The sequence below is a fragment of the Pteropus vampyrus genome, unplaced genomic scaffold, assembly GCF_000151845.1.
Source record: "Pteropus vampyrus isolate Shadow unplaced genomic scaffold, Pvam_2.0 Scaffold31, whole genome shotgun sequence".
NCBI classification, from domain to species: Eukaryota; Metazoa; Chordata; class Mammalia; order Chiroptera; family Pteropodidae; genus Pteropus; species Pteropus vampyrus.
Window position 1 is genome coordinate 2,250,514 of NW_011888812.1, and position 11,542 is coordinate 2,262,055.

The 11,542-nt window shown below is 44.2% G+C and overlaps 1 protein-coding gene across 6 annotated transcripts in view; it reads left to right on the forward strand.

Annotated features, from left to right (window-relative positions):
* LDLRAD3 (low density lipoprotein receptor class A domain containing 3) overlaps positions 1-11,542 on the forward strand; it is a 187,068-nt gene that overhangs the window by 45,953 nt on the left and 129,573 nt on the right. The gene's annotated exons all lie outside the window — the stretch shown is intronic.

Consider the following 11,542-nt stretch of genomic DNA (forward strand, 5'->3'; position numbering starts at 1 on the left):
CACCTTTCCGCCTCATTTTTCTCAGGAGTTGTCCCTTGGGTATCACCTTTCATGGAGCTGGGTGATGCCTTCATTGAAATGCTCTTTTGAAGGTGGGCGCTGTTCTGTTCTAGCCGTGTCTGTTCCCACATCTGTTCTTAATCCCGGGGACTGATCCACTGTTAGGAAGTTTTCCCTGCAAGCCATGAAAAGCCTCCGGAGGCTAAGTTATCTGACCCACATTTATTTATTATCTTTTTAGAGCTCTTTTTCTCTCAAGGTTTGTCTGTAGAATAATCAGTTGGGGATTTCTGGGTTTCCTGCTTATAGATTCTTTGGTGTTTTCATTGCAATATACATGCACACAAACACACCTTCATACCCACATGCATATGCATTAGAAATAGCCAAAATAAATAACCTAAAAAAAAACCTTTAGGTCTTAAAGATAATTTCCTAATCCCAAACTTGCTAACTTGTTTTGCCTTTTTTCTTGTCATTCTTTTTTCTTGTTATTTTTTATTTTTAATTAGATTTTACATTTAATATTATTTTATATTAGTTTCAGGCATACAGCATAGTAGTTAGACATTTATATAATTTATGAAGTGATTCCCCCGATTAGTCTAGTACCCACCTGGCACTATACATAGTTATTTCAATATTATTGACTATATTCCCTATGCTGTACTTCACATCCTTGTGACTGTTTTGCAACTACCAATTTGCGTTTCTTAATCCCTTTACCTTTTTCACCCAAACCCCTTCCCATCTGGCAATCACCAGTTTGTTCTCTGTATCTATGAGTCTGTTTCTGTTTTGTTTGTTCATTTATTTTGTTCCTTAGATTCCACATATAAGTGAGATCATATGGTATTTGTCGTTCTCTGTTTGACTTATTTTGCTTAGTATGATAGCCTCTAGGTTGATCCATGCTGCAAATGGTAAGATTTTATTTATTTATTTATTTTATGGCTGAGTAATATTCCATCGTATGTATGTACCACAGCTTCTTCATCCAGTTGTCTGTTGGTGAGCACATAGGTTGCTTCCATACCTTGTCTGTTGTAGATAGCACTGCAGTGAACATAAAGGTGTATATATCTTTCTGAATTAGTGTTTTGGTTTTCTTGGGATAAATACCCAGAAAAAACCTCAAAGGCTTGTCAGGGGCCCAGCGGGCAAGAAAGAATGATGCCTCTGAAAAGTAAGGCCTCTGAAAAGTAAGGCCTCACCCAGAAATGGAATTACTGGGTCATAAGGTAATTCTTTTTTAAATATTTTGAGGAATCTCCGGGCCGTTTTCCATAGTGGCTGTACCAATTTGCAGTCCCACCAACAGTGCACGAGGGTTCCCTTTTCTCCACGTCCTCGCCAACACTTGTTCCTGTCATTCCTAATAATGAAATTATTTTAAAAGGCAACGACAGGCACTTTGAATTCCCATATTGTTTATAGTGCCTTTCCTTATGAAAGCCCAACGAATATTATAGACTTGGCTCTCTTCAGTTCTCTCAGAGCTTTTTGGAAATGAGGAGGATATTTCCTTGACTTATAGTCTCACAATATCAATATCCATTCATAAAGATTTCCTTCATAAAACAAACAAACAAACAAAAACATCCGACTCATTACTTTCCTTTATAAAGAAGCCCATCGGCTTGCAGAGTAAGTGTCCAACCTCTTGACTGCCTCTCTCCCAGCCTCACCTCCTGCCACACATTCTGCATTACAGATGCCCTGACTTCTCCCAGATCTCGGTATAAGCCATAACCTCGCACAACTTGGAGCTTTCGTTCATGTCATTCATTTGCCTAGAATGCCCTTCCCTGTCCTTTTTCATCAACATACTCCTAATCTTTCACATTCAACTAAAATAACACTCTTTTGTGCCTTGTCCCCTGGGTCCCCCAGGCCGAGTGAGTCAAACTCTTTTTTTGAGTTCCTCTTCAACTCAGGCCACCCTCTCACAGATGGAGTGAGTGTCCCCAGCTGGGCAGAACCTGTTTCAAAATAATTGTAATAAGTGATAACAGTAATAATAATAGCTAGTCCTGTGCAATAATACTGTGTGATACTATATAACACTCCTACATGATACTGTATAGTATAATATCAAATAATAATAGCTGATATGTAGTATATATAACAATAGCTAATATAGTATTAACTATCACAGCTAATGCTGTGTTCCAGAGGAAAACTAAGCAAATGTTATAATGTCTCATTTAATCTCCACAGCAACTTCACAAGATAGGTACTGTTAATATCTCCATTCCCTGATGAGGAAAAGGAAGCACAGAGAGGTGAAATAACGTATCATGATTTACATAACCAGTAAGTGGTGGAACCAAGATTTGAATGGAGGCAGGCTGAAATGTAACTCTACATTCTTAACTACTATAATACAGTGTCGAAAGGCAAATAATTATACACCTTATGTAGCACTTATCGCATCTCATTACAATTATCTGTTTATTGTCCTCTTTCTTCTTTTTTTTCCTTCATGACCAGGTGTTCCTTGGCTAGGAGCTTCTTGCTAGCTGAAGTTATGTGTGAATGTTTGATTCTCTTTGCAACCTGCCCCCCCGCCCCACACACACTTGGTCTTAGCTATTATGTGGCAGAACTGGGGATAGAAACCCAGTTCTATCTAAGCCCTCTGACTCTTAGCCCCAAGGGTATAGGTGCTGGGTTCGTGCCCCAGGTGGAGCCACTGTCTGAGCCCCGGTCCCCCAGGCCCCGGGTGTGCGCCAGGAGCACGTGGGAGGGGACACCTCGCCTTCAGAGATCCAGTTCTTGAGGGGAGACAGCAGCGTCCTTATGTAGGTTGGGGGTGGAAGTTAGGGGGAGGGAATTAAAGGGGAAAATACAAAAAAAAATTAATACTTTGTGACATTTGATCAATAAAACTTAGAGTCCACTTCAGTAGTCGCGTGGAGTTAAATTGCTGGAACAAGCAAAGAGCTTTTTTGAACAAGCAATAATGAATTTGTAAAGGCTAGAATTCCAGGTGTGGATTTGGCTTACTGGGCTTTTTGTCTTCTGTTTAGAACAAGAATGAAGGACGTATTTATTTTCCCCCTCCTAGACTTCTTAGAGAATCTGGGCATGGCACTTTTTGAAAGTCTGTTATTTTATAAGGCCTTTTTTTTGCTTTCTTGCTTCCAACCGTGCAGTCTTTTTTAACTTTTAAAAGGAACCACAATTTGACATTTTACAAAATAATACTAGGGGACTGATATAGTAACAATTTCAGATCCCTTACTTTTTGCGAAGTTTTAGCCAATGATGGCTGCATGTGGTCAGTCACTTTGGGGGTGCGTGCATGTTGATTCAGATTATGTGAATTTTATAATTTGATTTTTTTCTAATTTATACTTTAGTATGGCACTTAAAATTCTCAAGTCTTTAGCATGAGTTGAATTGCACCTAGCTCATAGCACTTTTTTTTCCCCCCAAGAATAAGGTTTTTAATTTTTTTAATTAAAGAAAAAGATACTGGGTACTTTTACTGATATGAGAAGCCAAGGGGGTTCATATTGACTCCCTTTCAGTTCTTCCGTTAACGCATCGTTCCTTCCTCCGTGCTGTCCCCACTTCCTGGCACAGCCTTCGCGCCTCAGCCCCACCCGGACTGAATTTTCATCTGTGGCATAGCTATCTCCTGTGCATCCTCATTCTTTGCAGGTATTACTCTGGGTTTGTGAATGAATGTTAATGGAATGAATAATTAAATAAATAAGACCTCAGACTGTCTAAGAATTACATTGGTTTCACCCTTAGGTGTGTGTGGAGTACCTCCCCTGAGGCTGGCTTTCCTCCGAGAAGCCTTTTCTGACACCCACCTTGCCCCCCCCACCCCCACACCCCCAATTTGAGGTTGGGTGTCCTCTAGCTCCCCCATCAGAGCATTCACAGTACTGCATACAGAGGCTCACTTACCTGTGTCCCGGGTCACTCAGGGAGTGCTGTTGAATTGCCTCACAAGGGACTCAGTGCCTGACAGGTAGTAGGATCCTTAGGAATATTTTGTTATTGGCCAAGAGGGGGCAGTAAAAATTCTTTGGCCCCTTTAGCCCTATTTTGTATTGTGCACAGGTAAAGTGTAAAGCCTTAAAAAGTGGTCAGAACTGGTTAAGACTTTTAAAGTTCTAAAAGGGCCTTTTTGCTAGGACAGTAACTGTCTGAATATGAGCCCACAGCTTTTGTGTGTAAAGCAGAGTTATTTGTTTCCTGCACATGAACGTGGAAGAAGAGAGAACCTGCTTAAAAGGGGAAAGATCATAACAAGGCCTGGGGTTGCCTTGTGGGTGGTAACTACACTATCTGAGATGTGAGTGTTAGACCTGACTCAAGGAGGGTGATGGCCATAATAGGCCCCACATTGGCTCTGTAGCTAGAATTCTTGGCAGTGGCGCTATCAGGAAGAAAGGACTGATGAGGTCATTTGCTCTCTGGGCATGAGACGTAGATAGACTCTGTCTAAGTAGGGTATTCACACGTGAGTGTGTATCGGAATCCTCTGTGTGCTTAATAAAATACATATTCCCCTGGAGAGAGGCCCAGGAATTTGTGCCTTCACAAGCATCGCTGAAGATTCTGCTGCAGGAGGATCACTGACCCCCATCTTCATGAAAGACTGCCACATAGGACAGGAGATCCTGGAGAAATACTGGGAAACGGGACAGCCAGTGGCGCGAGAACCTGCCCTTTGTCAGCGTCCTTATTGGGAAAGTGCAGCCTGGGGAAGTCAGGAGCGTGTCCCGGAAGGAGGGACGCTTGGCGTCAGCCCACGATCGGTGTGACCCAGGGAAATCAGCCCCAGCAAGATTGATGCCCGGCACCCAGGGCACATTTAAAAAGACGAAAAGAAGAGTCATGGTTTCCTTGACCAGATAGGAATGTCCCTTACTCCGCAAAGTAATGAAATGCACGGATGTTAAAATGAAGCGAGACAGAGCTAGATGGAGAATCATGAGCACCGGCAGCAGTGAAGGACCAACTTAACATCACCGTGGAGGATCCGTGGAGTATCCCCAGCCTGGGCGCGTCTAGGAGGATCCTTGCCAGCCGAAGAGAGTAAGCGCATCTCAGACAGTCCTGGGTGGAGGCCTTCCCCGTGGCCGTCTGCGGCCAGAAGGCAGTACCAGCTCCTTAGGGAGGAGGAAGTTGATCTAAAGGATGCCAAAATGTGAAATATGTATGTCCTTCGACTTAGCAGTTATACCTTAAAGAGATATTATACAAGTGGGGAAAATAACATATACATCTGGATGTGCACTGTTTATTTGAAAACGCCCCAAATATCCACCAGTAATAGGACCCGTGGATACTGAGATGCAGTAAAATTACTCTTAACTACCAAAAGTGATGGTGTGCACCTGTAGTTATCAACATGAAAAAATGTCACAGTGACAAGAGTAGGATTCAGAATAGCATAATACTTCATGGGTGCATTTAACCAGATATACTCTGACTTCTGTTTATTAATTCTGTCAGTAATTACTGAGTAACTTATGTGCCAGGCCCTGTTCGGAGCATGGGGGATGGAGCAACAAACAAGACAGTGGTCCTTTGCTGGTGAAGGAACCACCAGCATCAGTGTTCCCTGGGAACATATCGGGGATGCAGAATCCCAGGCTCTACTCCAGATCCACTGCATTTTATTTTAACGAGGTCCTAGGGCTATCCATTGCACATTATGGTTTGTGAGACTATGCTTCAGGAACATGTCAACCAAAATGGCCACAGTGGGTTTCCTTTGGCGGCGGCAACTTGGGGTAATTTTTACATTTGCTTTTGTACATTTCTCTGTCATTTAAATTTTTCACAGTGACTTATATCTTGAATTTACAAAGCAAGGATGGCAATTTTGCAGAAGAGCTTAAGGCTCCTGCTTCTGATTATTTGGGCTACCTCTGGTACACACTGGCAGCATCCTGGAGCAGAGAGTGGAGGTGGCAGTTGTTACTTATTTGGCCAACCACAGAGAGTCTACGGCTGGAGCTATGGCCGGAGCTGTTGCCTCAGCCTGAGAGATGCTGCAGGTCTGATGAGCTGAAATCATGGCTCTTCTGGATGAACAGAGAGGCTCTGGCACTGCAGCCCTTGTCCAACCCTTTTTTTGTGATTACTACCGGGAGTCTGGGTAGCAAGAGCAGACCACAGGCCCACACTGCATCCTTGGTCATCTTTGAGGACCAGGGTGGCCATGAACCCTTTCCTTGTTAGCTTGGGAGCCACAGGCATGCCTGGGGGAGAACATCACTAGCCAAGGCTTAGAGAGTTCTGGTCCTGTGGAAGAGGGACTTTCATGACCGCTTTTCTTGGGGTCTCTCCTGAATCTGATCCTTGATGTGGGGTTGGGCAGGGCGTGACCCTGCAGCACCCTACCTAAAGCCTAGTGTAGCTGAAAGAGTCTAGACTTGGAGGCATGAGGACTGGATTCTAGAGCAGTCTGATCCTAAATAGCCATGTGACTTTGGGTAAGTCCTAAGTTGCCTTCTTGGGCCTCAGTTTTCTCATCTGTGAAATGTGAGAATTAATTATTGAATGAACCCGTGTGGATTACCTGCCGTGTTCCAGATGTATGCATAGAAAGATCAGGTCTTTGTTCTGAGGGCGTCACCATCTGGCAACACTGAGGTGTCTCCTGGTTCCCTTCTAGTTCCGACATGCTCCCCAAATACTGCATATTGGACGCTAAAGCAGCTTTTCATTTAGGGCAGTGGTGAGCAGAGATTATTGCACACATTTTTATGCCCTCTTTGCGGGTAAAATAAAAAGTTGGCAATCATGTTAGTCCTTTGTCTACTTCCATCTAGTTTAAACATTTTTTTTGTTTGCTTTACTGAGCAGTGCCATTCAGAACTGTGACAACCAGGCTCTAAGGAGGGAGAGGACTCAGATGGGGGAATAAACCAACCCCCTGGAGAGGCCTGATCCCCGCTTTGAAAAGTTCATAGAGAACTCCTTGCAAAGTGGCGAATTTAAATTTAAAGTGGAATGGAGTCTCCCCAGCCCTCATCTGCCTTTGTCAGAGTGATTTTAGACAGAGTCAGTCTTCCACCTAATCTTCCCTTTGTGGAAATGGGGGTGCAAGGGGAAAGTACAGACTTTGTCCAGAGCCTGTCTGAGCCCCACAGCGGGTCATGCAGGCAGGCAGCCGCCGACAGCTGCTGTCAGTGACTGGCTTCTCTCTGAGCCTCTGCCAGGCGCTCGGCTGGCCGCCTGCGATCTGCTGGCAGTTGCCTTAGCAGAGTCTGATGGTGCAGATGTAAATCATAACAGGATAGACTCCCTCTGACAGAGACTGCAGCTGAGCATCCCTGAAAGGCAGGAAGTCTCATGAGTAATTCTTGAAGAAGGTACGAGGGCAGAGCCAAAGAGCTGGTTAATTGAATGGTAGCTAATTCATTTATAATTATTCATATTCTCACTCTCTTTTCTCTTCCTTTGTCTCATAAAGGCTCGTCTTTTGGAGCTGAACCGAGCCTTACAAATATCTAAGGAGGCAGTAGAGCAGATGAGTCAAGAGCAAGGTTTGACATTGTTTATTAGCAGTGTCAAGCTTCTTCAATTCTGGGCCTCAGTTTTCTTATCTGTAAAATGAAATTTGGTGAAGAGTCGATGAGATGCTGTCTGTAAAATATAGGGCATAAGTCTTAGCCCATGCCAAGCACTCAGCAAATGCTCGCTATGATTACCCACTTCCACTCCCTTCTTGTATAGGTTCTTTTGTATATTCAGCAAGTATTTATTAGATACCCGATGTAGGTGCTATACAGTGCAGCTCCTTCAAAAGTGGTGAATGAAAGTTTTCAAGTGAGTGTGTGTTCATCAGATAGCGCAACACAAAGTTGATGACTTTTCCTGTGAAAGAAAAGGAAGAAAAGTAGAGTAAGAACTAGGGTAACTGAGGGTGGAGGATGGAGTTTCTACTGTAGACAGCACAATGGTGAAAGAGACCTAAATAAATGGAGGAGTGAGCCATGCTAACCCCTGGAGAAAGGCATTCCAGGCAGAGGGAATGGCAGGTGCACAGGTCCTGAGGTAGGGCTGTGCCCCCGGCGCTCGAGGAGGAGCCAGGAAGCCAGCGTAGCCAGAGCACGGGGAGCGGGTGGGCATGAAGTCTCTTGGGCTGCATGGTGCTGTGATGGGGACTTTTTAAGGAGGTGGGAGGGCGGTGCCATTCTGAATGGAGGAGTGATGTAGTGAGGTTTAGGAAGAAATGCTCTCAGATGTCCAAAAGCCTGTAGGCAGCCTTTCTTCCCTGATCCCTGACAGGTGACCTGCAGGGCTGATCCTTGTCATGTGCACGTCCATCGCTGGGTCTTGCCTCTAACAGTTACTACGATGGTGTTCGCTTAATGGCGGCTTTCTGTTTCCCACACCCCTTCTATGGTTATTAACTGGAATTCTTTCGTAACGAAGAACGTTCCCTTTTTCCTCGTTTACTTATTTATTCAGTAATTTATGATATCAGTACGGGCTCACAGATATTTATTTTACTCTCTGGGTTACAATCTAGTACTACCGTTGTTTATTTTTTTGCTCAGCTTATTCTAGCTTTGGCCGCTGGGGGCACCTCCAGGTCGACGCCTGTGCCCGTTTGATACGCCTTCATTATAGATTGATCCCTTCTTTACTTTCTGGCAACACAAGCCACTCCAGGTTCATCTTGTATTTTCCCCCTGGAATCAACCACTTATCCAAGGAGTCTTGCTTGGTCCCCTCCCCTCCCCGCCCTTCCATCTGAACCTTGAGTTCATACCAATGTCTTCAAATCCAGCCCAGAGTCTCAGGGTTCATTTTAGGCGCCCCACTTTCCTTATTTGTAATGTCTTCGTCCGATAGTGAGAACTCGCTCTTACTATCTGCAATATATTTACTTATTTGTTCAAGCCCAGTGCTCACAAAAGGTCGTTTCTGAATTGCTTATCCAAACCCCTGTGACAAACAAATATAACTAGAGTACTGTACTTGTGTGCAATTCTTTTTTTCTTTAGCTTATAGAATCCAATCAACATAATGGCTTTCTGGGTGGCTTAGGCTAGTTCTTTTCCTTCCCACCCCCTTCGCTGTGGTGTTATTCCTCTGTAATCCAGTTGTGTTCATTTGTTGCTGTCTATATTGCATTTTGAGTCTGCACACACACACACACACACACACACACACACACACACACACGATTGATTTTCATTGTTTATTTTTTGAGCATGTCGAATGTTGTCATGGTTCTAAGTGTCATATACAAATAGACACAGAGAAACGTGCAGCCCTCTCGTTCCCACCGCCCATTCCATTTCCCCATCCTTTCCACCCTTTTCCCATCCACGACCTGAAGTAACCAGTGTCTTTGGTTTCCGGTTTATCCTTCTTGTATTTCCTGTGTGCAGATTAGCCAACACATGTATATTTTCCTATGTCCCCTTCTCTTGCTACATGGAGAGTTGGAGTACTGAAGGGTCCTCTTTTGTACTTTGTGGTTTTTTACTTGACAGTGTAGCCTGGAGATGATATCATATCAATACCTAGAGATCTTTCATAGTGAGCTTTTTTAAAACTTTGGTAACTGGAAAAATAATTCAGCAGCTCAAGGATCAGCTTTAGAATGCTATAAACATAGTGATGATGATGACGATGATGATGATGAGTATAAATAACATAAGCATTATTGTTTAGTGAGTATTGTACGCTATGCTCTGGGCTAAGCATTTGCTATAGATTATTGCATCGAACCCTCCCTAGAGCCCTGTGAGACAGATGTTAGCTCCAATTTACTGATAAGGAAACTGAGGCTCAGTAATATTTAGAAACTTGCCCAAGGTCATTAAAAATAAGAGCCATAATTTGAACCTAGACACTATCTCCCAAGTTTGTGCCTTGTCAAGGGCAGACCAGCACCATTATACGAGTTCCAGAAAGAAATGTGGCCATGTGGGTTTTTAAAACCCAGGCATGTCTTGGGCCTTAAAACCCTCGTGATTGTACATCAGCTGCTGCTAAAGTTGGCATGTTGCTGATGGCAGGAAAATGAATGTAATTTACTGTTTGTTTGTTCCAAAAAAAAAAAATGCCCCTTCCTGTTTCGAGGACCACGAGTCCTGCCTGTAAGACAGGAGACAAAGGATACTAGGCGGGATCTGCTTCCTGGGATGCAGTAATACATCTGACCTTACATCTTGTTAATCGCTGGCCAGGGTGGCCAGCACCCTTCACGGGAAAGTGTGTTACCCCACAGGGCTGTCTGGTTGGTCTGACACTCAGTCAAGCCCGAGTTACAGCAGTTCCTGTCAAAACTGTTTGCACAGCAGGAATGGAAGAAGAATTTCTTTGAGCAGGAGTCTGGTTCCTGTCGTGAGAAGGGACAGCCTTTGGCAGCAGGGCAATGCAGTTGAGTGGGTTGAGCGTGTAACTTCTGGAGCCTGTGTGCCGGGGGCCTCATGCCGGTGCCAGATTTTCGAGCTGTGTGACCTTGGGCAAGTCACTTCACCACCCAAAGCACATCTGTAAAATGGGGATAAGAACTATACCCACCTTTGTCAGGGGTTCCCAAGACTGCCTCCAGGGTCAGTAATTTGCTAGGAGGATTCATAGAACTCATCATATAGTCACACAGCTATGATTTATCACAGCAAAAAGATACAAAGCAAAACCAACAAAGAGAAGAGGTGAATGAAATCCAGAGGAAACCAAGTTCAGATTTCCAAGATTCTTCTCCCAGTGGAGCCACACAGGATGCTCTTAATCCCCCAGCAACAAGTTGTGACAACATGTGTGAAATGTTTTCTCGGAGAACCTTGTAAGAGACTCAGCGTTCAGGGTTTTTACTGGGAGCTGGTCACACAGGCACCCTTTGCCTGGCATGTACCAAAACCCCAAACGCCAGGAATAAAAGCAGGCGTTCAGCATAAACTGTACTGTTCGTGTAATTCATTTGGGCATAGTGAGCCATTCTTATAAGAGAATGGTGCATCCCCTCCCGAAATCCAAGTTCCCATGCAAGGGTTAACCTTGCCAGCAAACCTTTCTAAGGATAACAGCCTCAAGCCTGTTAATGTGCATTCTTTTCTGCACACCATCCCATTGGGTGGTTGCTGGGTAGATTGAAAGACGTGATCCATGTGAAGTACTGGCCACACCATCTAGTATAGTAAGCACTCATCAAATGTGGACGATTACTTTCACAGTCAGGGAATGAATTCTGAATGGCACATTAGCACCTTAAGAGCAAGCTGCATCCATCATCCGTTTACTCACCCATTCATTCCTTCCTTGTTCAGCACATTTTGATTGATCCCTGCTGGTGGGGTGGCTATGTCGGCCTCTTTGGGACTTTTGAAGCAGTTTTCACAGGAACTGCTTTCCTTCTTACTGTGAATTTGGGATTTATCTAGCTCCTTCCTTCCTAGAGGATGATGCCCGTGGGCTTCCAGTCTGGCTGGGTGTTGGAGGTGGGTGGCGGTGTTAAGAAACTGTAGGAGACTTCAAGGTAAGTGTAAAAGGACCCATTTGCACACTGAGAGTTAGCAGGCTGGGTATGCAGTGGGCAGAAAAC